At 38.4% G+C, this 13,475-nt stretch overlaps 1 non-coding gene across 1 annotated transcript; it reads right to left on the bottom strand.

Annotated features, from left to right (window-relative positions):
* Positions 1 to 12,830: 12,830 nt before the first annotated feature.
* Positions 12,831 to 12,937, bottom strand: LOC141636149 (small nucleolar RNA R71). Its single transcript, XR_012540781.1, has one exon. It is a non-coding gene; the product is annotated as a small nucleolar RNA R71 (small nucleolar RNA).
* Between the last annotated feature and the right edge of the window lie 538 nt (positions 12,938 to 13,475).

The following is a 13,475-nucleotide window of genomic DNA, read 5'->3' on the forward strand; positions in this document are numbered from 1 at the left end:
TGACATATGGTGGTGATGAAGATAATGAGAAGATATAGCTAAGGATCTAGTCTTAGTGAGTTACGAGGACGTAACATTTATCTTAAGACGAGTATGATGCGACAAAGAGAGCTTGATGGTTGCACATATTGTAGTTTAATTGAAAGTTTGAGTATTGGTGCAGAATAAAGGATGGATTTATGTTGTGGTTGATTTTATTACAGGTAATGGTAGTGCTTGTAGTAGTATGATGTTTATGAAGGTGAGTAAACTTCGATAGTGTTGATGGATTGTGTGAGGATGTTTATGTGTATGAGTAAACTTCGAGGACGAAGTTCGTTTTAAGGGTGGTAGAATGTAACATTCCGGAAGTAAGACAGAGTTGGAAACACTTATGTTGTTGGTATTCGATAGTATTATGGAGTTAGTATCGAGAGGCTATGCTGTAGTTGAGACGATATCGTGAGCTGTGTTGTGGAAGTATGCATGGTTGGTGGAGTTAGTGTTAGGTGTTCATGTTTTATTGGTTGGGTTTGAACTTCGGGGACGAAATTCTTTTTAAGGAGGGAACACTGTAATACTACGGTTTTCTAAGTCTGTTACTTGGCCGAATATGGCTTACTCGGCCGAGTAATGCGTCTTGTGTTTCTGGTCAGGCTATTGTCTAGGAATACTCCGCCGAGTATACTCTATACTCGACTGAGTATCCGGTATGACGGTAATTATTTTACGCGGTTTGATTAAAAGGGATTAGAGTTATAAATTGAGTTTAACAGTTTCACTTTTATTTTTTTACAAAACCTAAAACCTTCAAACGTAACTCTAATCACCTCTAATCTCTCTCAAGATCGTTGATTGTTCGTGAGCCTTTGTTCATTCCTCTCTTGCGTCGATTGCGTCGGTAAGCCACTAGTCCTATGAGTTTGTCTTTTAGGGTTTGCCTTAGTTTTGGGATTTGGCGGAGGAAGGGTTATTGTGCATGATTGTGATTCAATTGTATGATTATTGTTAGGTGGAGATTTCGTAGAGGAGCCATTCTAGCTTTCTTGATTGACTTGTATCAGATTTGTGCTAAGGTAAGGTTTCCCTACTCGGTTTACTGTATAATTGATTTAATGCATTGTTGTGATTGATTTATTTGATTCATGCTGTTGATTGATTGTTGTTGGTGGTGGATTGGAGTATGGGTGTTCGAGATGTGATGGTTGTTGATGTTCGCGAGGTGCGTCCTCGGCTGAGTGGAGTCACTTGTGGGAGTGGCTTCACGCCCTTGATTTGCCCTCTGTGGAACCCGCCACAAGAGAGGATGTGCACATTAATGAACTTGGGTTTTCGCTCGTGTGATGAGCGGGGCTTATGTGGGAAAGCTACGGTCCCCCACTGGCGGCGAGGATTATCTGTCGCGATGGGTAATCTGGCAGGACTACACACTTTAGTGTGTAGTCAGTTATGAGATGTGATTGGGAGTTGGAGATGGTTGTGGAATAGGTGTTGACCTTTGTTGCACTTTGTCTTATTTTAATTATGCAGTGAACTGACCCCGTTGTTGTTGTTGTTGTTGTTGTTGTTGTTGTTGTTGTTGTTGTTGTTCTTTTGTAAACCTGTGGTGATCCATTCGGGGATGGTGAGTAGATTATGATAGGTGATGGCTGTCTTTAGCTACGGGGATGAGATGGGATGTCATCACTTCGAGTCTAGCTTCCGCTGTTACGAGTTTAGCTGTTTAAGATTTTAGTTGTTTTGAGTATTAGTAAACATTTCTTTTGAGTTGGTTTTGTGACAATGTAATCGTTAACTTTATATACTTTAATAAATGTTTTGGAATGGTTACTTTTGATATACTAGCCTCGGGAAACCGAGATGGTAATAGTCTCTCATGCTAGGGTGGTCCTTGGTAAGGCACCTTGGTATGTGGAGGTGTTACACTAAACGTGAGGTCATACTAGCCTTGACTATAACTTCAATAAATACCTTTGAAGTTATAGTAACCTCAACCATAACCTTAACATGAAACTCAAAGTTATACTAGTTCCAACCACAACCTTGAGCCATAATCCCAAGGTTATGTTAGTCTCAACTATAACCTTAACTCGTATTCCAAAGTTATAGTAGCTTCAGCTATAACATTGATTCATATTTCAAAGGTTATACCTGTTTCAGCCATAACTAGAGTAACAACCAAAAGTTGTACTAACTTCAGCTATAACACTCGAATCATCATCAAGGTTATACTAGCTTTAACTATAACATTGGAGGGCACTCTTGGCCGCCTATCATGCTGCCATTAGGGTTCATTCGTAAACCCTAATTGCGCTTGATACCGTCGTCAGGTACCAAAAATAAATACCTAGCTACTACTAATAGAAATCAGCGGTAAGTAGGGTCGATCTCCACAGGGAGGCGGTCACTATCTACTCGTCAATTCAGTCTGTCTATGGTCACAGGATGGGGGTTTGAATTGATTTAAACTAAACTAATGAGATTAAGGGAAGAGAATTAAAGATAAGAGAAATTAACAAAAAACGAGAGAAAACTAGGATTGTCGGGTCATCAACGAACGTCGGTTAATTGCCGCTAAGGTCACAGATCAGTCGATATGTCAGTCTAAGGGGCAATGAATATCTCCTTCCGATCTCAATTCGCCCTAAAACACTAATAGCTTAGCTTCCGCCCTCACTAAAGTGCCCTAATGCTCACTGCAGGTATCACCCCTTCCAACCTTCTGGTCTAAGTCAAGGCTTACCAATGTTAAATAAGCTAATTGCATCGATTCAATCAACTAGTTACAATTAAGAGCAGTGATAAACAACAGAGACATAATAACAACGATAGATCTGCAAACTATTTAACAATTAACAATAATCATCGACTCCCCTAAATCCTAGTAGGGATAATTATCTAGACATAATGATAAAGGAAATAAGAGCGAGAGATAAAGAAGAAATAAACATTGCAAATGAAAAAGAGAATTAAATAGAGAGAGAGTAAGGAAAGAGATTACAGGCTAAGATTCCGAAAAGAGGAGCAGTGTAACGTTCAACAGAGAGAAAGGGAAAAGATTAATGTATTGTAAACATGCGGAAGAGAAGAGAGAGTTACAAATGACGTCTCTCCTTCCTATTTATAAGAAATAGGATTATTTATTTGACCTAATAGGAAAAAGGATTAAGAAAAGCCCGACCCCATAGCAAACCACTCGATCGAGCCCATTAAAACTGCTTGATCGAGCAGATCCAAGCACGAACCACTCGATCGAGTGAAATAACCACTCGATCAAGTAAACCACTAAAACGAATCAATCAGTCGAGCATAAATTGCATTCGATCGACTTCTTATTCCATCCAAAAGCACTCGATCGACCAGAAAAGCTCTCGATCGCGTGTTATCTGACTTCAGCCGCCACGTGTTTCATTAGTTTCAGTTTCGACTTGTCTTTTTAGCTCCCGAAGTGGCTTCACGCATCCAAAGACAACTACATTTCCGCTCCAAATTCACTCTTCCTCCAAATGCATGCAAAACGGACGGTAAAAGGCTTGATTTCACTACTTTCTGGTCCATTCATGCAAATAAGGCAAATTAAACCAAAGTAGCATATTCGGGGCATTTCGTGGCATAAAGCTACGATAATAGCATAGAAATACGTGCATAAAAAGGCCTAAAAGGACTATATAAAATGCACGTATGAAATCTCCCCAAACCGAACCTTTACTCGTCTTCGAGTAAACTAAATGCAACTAATGGAACGGAAAAGATAACTCAGAGCTAGCTACAAATGCCCACTCAAACCAATTTATTACAAGCAAACTAACCCTTATAGTAAAACAGTCAAATGCAAACAAGTTATTGGATGTCTATTATAAAGCTAAACCGTCGACCTTGCAAGACCTTTAATAATGGACTCTCACGGGTCACTCTTCTCTCACGAAGTAAAGGGTAAGCAATTAAATGTGAGAGAGAAAGAAAAATAGTCGGTCACCTAAACTACGACTCACATAAACATGCATGCAACTGATATGATAGACAATTCTAACTACCACACATACATTCCAACCAAACGAGGTCCTGTCACAGCCGAGGGCTTACAAAAATATGGTAAAGTGCGGCAATGGGTAAGAAAAGGCAAAACATTTATGGGAATGTGGAGGTATAGGCGGCCAAGCTAGTACCTAAACAAAATCATATAACAGCATCCATTTCCAACTCAATTTATGAATTAAGCTCAAGTGCCCTTCATTTGGCACAAAACTCTCCAAACCGAACTGAAAATACTCCTAAAAAAAATATGAATAAAGCGTAGGAGCAGAAACCATCTCAACAAATCTTCTTTCTTTTTTCGGTTTCCTTTTCTTTTTCGAATTTTTTCTTTTTTTTTCATTTTCATTTTTCATTTCTTTTTTTTCTTCTTTTTCAGGTCTTTTTTCATGATCCTCCTTTTCTTCATAAATTACCAACTCCGAATCAATATAAAACAAGCCAAACTTGGCACGATAAATTATATACCGCAAAAACATACACTAAACTAGCTTGGCAAGGCAGGCTAAATTTGGATGTAGCAAAGGGTAAACAGGCAAATTTGGCTAAATGTGGAGTTAAATGGGTAAAAATGAAAGAAAGGGGAATGTAAGGACCTCCCCGCATGTGACTCCAACCACTAACCCGAATGTATGCAGGCAAAAAGCAATTGAATTTCATATACGTGCAAATTGATGATACATGTTATGCAAGGAGTAACTACTCACAATCCTACATAAAACCGGTCATAAATGACACCAGTTTATACGGCTCTAAATCTAAGAAATTATAAGTAGTTTGCCAAAATTTTCAGGTCAAGTCTATTCGTTCATCTAAATTTTAACATTAACTCGTAGATTATGCAATAAGACAAAGCTAAAAGATAATTATTTTATGCAAGGCTTAAGCAAAAAGACAATCACAGTGCAATTTCATCATTGAAATCTACCGTTCCGACTCAACCTACATGCTCAAAGGAAACGTGAAATTTTTGAATTATCTGAATTTTTTTATTTTTTTATGAGATTTTTGAATTTTGAAAATGCATACAGAAATTAAACGTGATAACAGAAATGTAATAAAAACAAAATGCAGACACAGATATGGATGCATAACCTCCCAAAACCAAACCGTACAATGCCCTCATTGTACCAAAACATGGAAAGGAAATGCAAACTAAAAGAGAAAGAGAGTGAAATATGGAAAGCTCACAAGATTGCGCGAATAAGGGACCTCCCCAAACCAGCCAGCAACATGGGAGGTCGCAAACAGCTGCTAAAACATCGTCACATGAGGCTAATCCAAGCAATGGGCATCATAAATAACTCGATCGAGGAAGATAGGGCAATCGAACGAGGGATCATCTTTGGCAGGTACTCGATCGAGAAGAATGGATACTCCATCGAGTGAAATTAGCAGCAAAAGTGTTCGATCGAGTACAAAAAGTACTCGATCGAGCCATCCTTAATATATTCCTGCAAAGACGCAACATAAACAACCCGCAAAACTAACAAAACAAGCATAAACGAAATAGTCTATGGTATAAAAACCAATTATTATAACGCAAAACTGAAATAAAATGTAATGTTTGAAAAACAACTAAAAATAAAATCTCTCCGGGTTGCCTCCCGGGTAGCGCTAGTTTCAGTCAGGTCCCAGCTCAACCTTGTTTTCTCTTCGAGCCTCTCTAATTACCCTGGTCAAAACAGCTCAAAGCGCGCAGCAACCGATCAAAGAGCTGCGCCTGTGCTACACAAAACTGTAAATAGCACCACAGTAGAATAATGACATAGGAAAATAAAATGTACAACGTTTAAGCCTAACAAATTTCCTATTACAGCTCCTAAATTTATCAACAAAATAAAGGAGCTCGGGAGCAATTATCAATAATTTAGAGTATCGTTCCAGATTAAAAAAATTAAGATGACAAGAACGGTGAAAAACTGCTAAATTAATTGGCCAACTGGGAGGGGGTATAGCATTAACAGAAAAAACACGAGTCATACGAGGTAGCGTACTATTAATATTAACAACAATAAAATTATCGCTGACTACCTCGGGTGGGTTGCTCTCAATGATGGAATCATTGACAAAGGAATGTATTACCTCATCCGTGCCAGGATCAATTACCGACTCAATTGTCTCCTCATCACCCTCCTATGTGGAAACCGTCCCGTAAATCGGAGCCTCAAGCGCATCAAACTCAGCTTTGAAAAGGGGAGATTCACCGTAACCATTATCATCATCAAAATCGTCATCTAGAACGAAACCAAGTGATGTTGCATTGCTCTCTCTGGCCAAATCAGTCGATTGAGCAACAATAGAACTCGATCAAGAGCTTCCTTCCTGACTTTCACTCGATCGAACATAGTGAACTGCTCGATCGAGGACTTCCTCAACACAATCGTTCGATTGAGTGGAATCAACTGTTCGATCGAATGTTTTCTCTGGTAATCCACTCGATCGAGCACTATTACTAGCTCGATCGAGTGATCTTTGAAGTGCATCGTAGAAATCTTCATAACTCGGTTCATTTTCGGATAGATCTTCGTACCCCGAGTCATATAAACTATCAGTAACGATAGGCAACTCGGGTCCTCCCTGGGAAAGACCACTCTTCGCGTGCCTAAAGGTCATCTCAGCGGCTAGCTGAACTATTTCAGACTCAAGCTCATCGATTTGAGCGTACGTATGTCTATTATACTCTTGCTTTTTGAATGCAAGTGTCTTGATCAAATATTTCAGCTCCGCAATCTCTTCTTTCTGTCTATCAGAAGGAGGAGCTTGTTGTCGCGGTGGCCAGATGAATGGAGGCTTTTGATTGCCTCGTTAATAAGGTAGATGTGGCGGCACAACAAAAGCGGAATGGCTAGCTTGTCTACGGTGCTTGAACGCGTAGACCTCGTCGTTCTCTGCCATGTAAATAGCTGCATTGTGCCCAGCAGCACCACATCTCCCACAGTAAACCACCTGCTGCGCCATAGGATGAAACATAGGTGGACGTCAAAGGTACTTAAGCCTTCCCTTTGACGATCTTTTACCTAGAACTATCTAGGTAGGACCTGTAGGACCTATCAAAACCGCACTAAAGAAAAAGATGACAACGGCCTCGAGGAATAAATTCCTTGAGGCTAAAAACAGACAAAATTAAAACAAGTAATTAAAGTAGTTGCCTCCCCGGCAACGGCGCAAAAAATTGATACCGTCGGCAGGTACCAAAAATAAATACCTAGCTACTACTAACAGAAGTCAGCGGTAAGTAGGATCGATCTCCACAGGGAGGCGGTCACTATCTACTCGTCAATTCGGTCTGTCTATGGTCACAGGATTGGGGTTTGAATTGATTTAAACTAAACTAATGATATTAAGGGAAGAGAATTAAAGATAAGAGAAATTAGCAAAAAAAGAGAGAAAACTAGGATTGTCGGGTCATCAACGAACGTCAGTGAATTGCAGCTAAGGTCACAGATCAGTCGATGTGTCAGTCTAAGGGACAATGAATATCTTCTTCTGATCTCAATTCGCCTAAAACACTAATAGCTTAGCTTCCGCCCTCACTAAAGTACCATAATGCTCACTGCAGGTCTCACCCCTTCCAACCTTCCGGTCTAAGTCAAGGCTTACCAATGTTAAATAAGCTAATTGCATCGATTCAATCAACTAGTTACAATTAAGAGCAGTGATAAACAACAGAGACATAATAACAACGATGCGATCAAAGAAACTAATTAACAATTAACAAAAATCATCGACTCCCCTAAATCCTAGTAGGGATAATTAGCTAGACATAATGATAAAGGAAATAAGAGCGAGAGATAAAGAAGAAATAAACATTGCAAATGGAAAAGAGAATTAGATAGAAAGAGTAAGGAAAGAGATTACAGACTAAGATCCCGAAAAGTGACGCAGTGTAACGTTCAACAGAGAGAAAGGGAAAAGATTAATGTATTGTAAAGATGTGGGAGAGAATAGAGAGTTACAAATGACGTCTCTCCTTCCTATTTATAAGAAATAGGATTATTTATTTGACCTAATACGACAAAGGATTAAGAAAAGCCCGAGCCCACAGCAAACCACTCGATCGAGCCCTTTAAAACTGCTCGATCGAGCAGATCCAAGCACGAACAACTCGATCAAGTGAAATAACCACTCGATCGAGTAAACCTCTAAAACGCATCATTCGATCGATCATAAATTCCATTCGAACGACTTCTTATTCCATCCAAAAGCACTCGATCGACCAGAAAAGCTTTAGATCGAGTGTTATCTGACTTCAGCAGCCACGTGTTTCGTTAGTTTCAGTTTTAACTTGTCTTTTTAGCTCCCGAAGTTGCTTCACACATCCAAGACAGCTACATTTCCGCTCCAAATTCACTCTTCCTCCAAATGCATGCAAAACGGATGGTAAAAGGCTTGATTTCACTACTTTCTGGTCCATTCCTGCAAATAAGGCAAAACAAACCAAAGTAGCATATTCGGGGCATTTCGTGGCATAAAACTACGATAATCGCATAGAAATACGTGCATAAAAAGGCCTAAAAGGACTATATAAAATGCCCGTATCAGCGCTCATGACACCCATATTTAACGCATAAGCAACATATCATATATAATTAATACATTAAGACATATACAAACATGCGAAAACATAGTCAAGCGTGATGATAAATAATCAAACATGTACCAATTAAACAAATCAATTATTAAATCATGTAAATTATATAAATTGGCATAAACACGATTAAAAAAGAAACACCTAGTTACCTTTTTACACAAGTAATCCTAAATATCGTCTTCAATGATATTAACGTCCTCTCCAGAAGCAACTTCCACGCCTTCATTGTCGTTTCACACGTGCCAAAGAAGAACTAATCTAATAAATATACTAACTATATATAAAAACTATAAAAACAACGCAAAAAACATAAAACTTACGAAGAATATTGCTAGATCCAAGAGGTAGGATCGATCAAGCCACGAACAACAATGAAGAAAAAAGGAACAAAAGGACGGCACAAAACCCTTGGCGATATTTCGCGTGGCACCAAGGGAGGAAGAGAAGTGAGAATTTAGGTTTGGGTTTTGTGGAAATAAGAGGAAAAAGAATGCAAGGGTTTATGTTTCACTCCTATTTATAAGAGAAGCTAATGAGTTTATTCCAAGCTTAGGTCCAAAACTCACCAATCCACTCCAAATCACACGTGAAACCCAATGGAGAAACGGGTCTTCACCAAGTTCGAGCTAGATTAGCCCAAAAAATAAAAGAAGGATATTTTCCTGGAAAATAAAATAAGAAATATGGGAAAATAAAATTAAAGAAATATATTATGGAAATTAGGGGTCTTACACCGAATAGGTGACAATTACGCAGACACACAAACGTCAGGTTCAATAAATAAAGTGCGACACGACACGAGTGTGTGAACATGCAACAACATGACTATGATATTACTTACACGCTATCAAACAACCACCACGCCGGTACCGGAACACGCCCAGACATACCCACAACCACCGGTGCTAGGGACACGCCCACGGCACCACAACTCATAAATAGGTACCGGGAGACGCGCAGACGTACCGGGCCTAGAAGCCAACCAGGTTCGCTGCCAAACGTCGTGTCTCAACTACACGAGTCTCTCCAAACTCAAGTTATTAATGTGCACATCCCTCTTGGAGTGGGAAGCTCCAAGAGGCGACTCAAGCGGAAGACAATATCTCAACCGCCTTTCGTCTCCTCAACAACAACCAAACAATCACAACCGTCAAATTATCTAATATACATGACAAATACAATAAATGCAAGATGCCACACAATATGCCAATTACCGACTCATCCAATCTTCTTAACCAATATCACGTTATGATGAAATGACCATTAAAATACGACTCACATGAATTGAATTGAAAAAAAAGAAGAAGTTTAATTAAGAAACTCTCATGTTTTTATCATGAATATTTGGAGAGTATTCTTATGGTTTGTATTGAAAGAAGTCATTATGTTGGCTTCTAATTTTCGGTTTAGTTTGGGATTGAGCATCCGTTCACTTGGTTATTTCTAGCTTGACTTTGCTCCACATACCATAATTCATTTGATCCCCTTTCTTACCCATTATATATTGCCTTCTTCTTACCCATTGGCTTCTTTTATATGCCTTCATTTGATTGTTTTGACTTGTGATTTAAAATGACTACCATATTAGATTGCGGGCACACTCTCATGAGTCGAGGATAGGTGAGTGCTACTCACATAAAAATCCTCACATATAATGAGTATTGAGTGAATTGTGAGAGTCCAAAGTCAGAAAGATCATGCAAGGGCCAACAAGTTCATTTGAAATCATTCATGCTACGCTGCTATGTAAATCTCATACATGTTTTTGCATTATCCTTATGCTCATGTTATTTCGGGATTTGAATCATTATGCTTATAGCTTGTTTTAGAATTATACAATTGATGGGATATGTTTGTTTGCTTGAGGACGAGCAAGGTTTTAGCTTGGGGGAGTTTGATGTGTCTAATTTATATATGATTTTACCACCTATTTTAGCTCTGTTTTATTTGAATATTACACTTTTATTAGTATATTTGTGAGGTAATTTCGTGTTCTAGGTGTCTTTTCTTGTTTTCATTGTATTTTGTAGGAAATAAAGCATTCGTAGCTTTTTCCCGTCAATTTAGCAAGCACTAAAGTTCATGAGGCTAAATATAACAAGACATGCAAATGGAATGGCGTTTTGAGCAAAGAAATCCCAAGCATGAAGAAATGAGCATGGGTTGATACAAGTAAAGAAAGGAAAAGAAGCCAAAAACAAAGTCGAAAAGACCAAGTCAAATTGCAAAGCAAAGGATGTCAAATGATAATCTAACTCGAGGACTAATAGAGCATTAAGTTGGAACATTGGATGCCATTTGATAATTAATCAAGAATTTAAGGCATTAAATCAGAAATCATGCGTCCCCGATCGAGGTGACGTTCTCCATGGTTTTTACATTTAACCCTAATATTCCGTATATATAGGGTGCTTAATCCGTCATTAGGGATATCATTTACCATCTTTTATCACATTCCTATACTCTTAAGCACACAAGTATCTTAGTTTTCAGAATTAGTTTACATTTTGTTAAGCATTTCCTTTGTTATAAACATGTTATTTCAAGCATTTGTCTTTATAATTCAAGCATTCTATTCATAAGTTATTTGGGTTTGTTATTTGAGTTCTTCTTATTCAAGTTCCAAGTTCTCTTGCTACGGTAATATCGTTTCTCGTTTATTTCGTTAATTCGTTCTTCATTATCGTTATTTTTTAGTTTACATTGTTGTTATTAGCAATCACATATTAGTTTGTTATTACATTACATTATCAAATTACTATCACCATAGTTTATTTCTATCAATTTAATTTACATTTCTTATCATTAGCAATTTCACTAATTCATATGTTATCACTATTTAGTTTATTCATAATTCTTATAATTTCATTTAGTTATATTTCTATATTAATCATGTTTATTAATTTATACATCATTAGTTTTATTTCTAATATAAGTGAGTAGTTTCATATGTCTAGGGATTTGGGAAGCCATGCATAATAATATTTATAAATATTAAATTAGGATGACATAATATTGTTTGATAAGTTTCTATCACATGCTTGTTTTATATGCTAATATTTGGTAATTGATCACTATCTTAGATTAATTTGTTAATTCACTTTTATAAGTCGAGGGGCACGAAAATGAATCAGACTAAGCATGATATAGTAGACCAACCTAGCCACATCGAGAGATCGTTAGGACCCGTTCTATGGTTGATAATAAGGCCGAGAGGTGGTTGTTATAAGACCTAAACAAGTTGACAATATTATCTATTTCTAGTTTAGCATAAGCATCTATATATTTGCATGTATGACACGACTCCCCTAGACTCTTTTATCATATATAATTTACATCATTTCACTTACAAGTTTAACAATCCAACCAACCAACCAATTGAATCAACCTAGATAGAATTCTACTCATAGCAATTCATTACGCAATTTCCGTCTCCTTGTGTTCGACCCTACTTTACTACATTAGTTTGTTAGCCGAGTTTAGGGTATATCTATCAGGTGTAAGATAGCATATTAAATTTTGGTGCCGTTGCCGGGGAGCACGATTTTATTGCGTTTAGAATTGTTGATTTCTATCTTGTTTTCATTTGTCTTGAGGAACACTTGTTCCTTGAGACCGTTACATACAATTTTCTTGAGATCGTTGTCTTATGCCCAGGTCCTCTCGTACCGGAGAATTGATTCCCTTTTATCCGGAGCCCGAGAGAACGTTCCGTAGCCGACTCAATTATTTCAAGGAGCTTGACGCATCTTCTAGTCCCGGTGGTTTGGGGCGTATTCGTACCAATTATCTAATCCGTGACGAGGAAAAAGGTTCTAGTTCATCATCTCCACCGCCAATACCATCTCGAATCAAAAAGATGGTGAAGGTTTCCGATCATTACAAGCCCACCGTGGCTATGCTTCCTAAGGGTATCACTACTACCCAAATAGGATCCACGGATTTTGAGATCAAACCGGCTTTCATTAGCCTTGTGGAGAAGAGGCAATTTGGGGGAAGTCCTCTGGAGGATCCCAATTTGCATGTGTTTTGTAACTATTTCTCCATGATTAGGCAAACGGGAGTCACACAAACTCAAATAAGGGAGAAACTCTTCCCTTTCTCATTGAAGGACAAAGCTAAGCTATGAATCAATAGCCTTGATAGAGAAGCCATAGGGATTAACAATTGGGAGACTTTGGCTCTTGCTTTTTACCAAAAGTATTTTCCACCGGAGAAAGCTCAAACACTGAGGAGCCAAATCATGGGGTTCCGCCAACAACCACTAGAGAGCTTGTATAAAACTTGGGAGAGATAAAAGGAGTTGCAAAGACAATGCCTACATCATGGGTTTGATCCTTGGTTCTTAGCTATAACATTCTACAATGGATGTTATACCAAGTCCCGACGAGTTCTTGATTCCGCCAACAATGGGCGGTTTGATCCAATTGACACTGATATTGCTCATGCCACAATTGAATCCATGGCGATTCATGATTCTCAATGTGTCAATTCCCGGAGTGCACCAATCAAGGGTAAGGAGGAATCTTTCGATACTTCTATTTTAAAGGCTCAAATTTCCTTGCCTCAACAAAAATTGGAGGCTCAAAATGTGGCCTCATCTCCTCAACAAGTCAATGCCATGTCCACTACTAGCCAAATTGTTGTTTGTGAAGGTTCCGGAGGTGCGGGACATTGCACTGCCTTATGTCAAGCCACTATTGAGGAGGTAAATGCTTTTCAAAGCTTTAAACAAGCTTCATTTCCACCGGGTACTTTTTCAAATACTTTCAATCCCAATACAAAGTTCCACCCGGATTTGTTTTACAAAAGCAATAATGTGCTAAATCCTCAACCCCAAAATAACTTTGTGCCCGTAACAACCACAAAA

Source organism: Silene latifolia, chromosome Y, assembly GCF_048544455.1.
Source record: "Silene latifolia isolate original U9 population chromosome Y, ASM4854445v1, whole genome shotgun sequence".
Classification (NCBI taxonomy): domain Eukaryota; kingdom Viridiplantae; phylum Streptophyta; class Magnoliopsida; order Caryophyllales; family Caryophyllaceae; genus Silene; species Silene latifolia.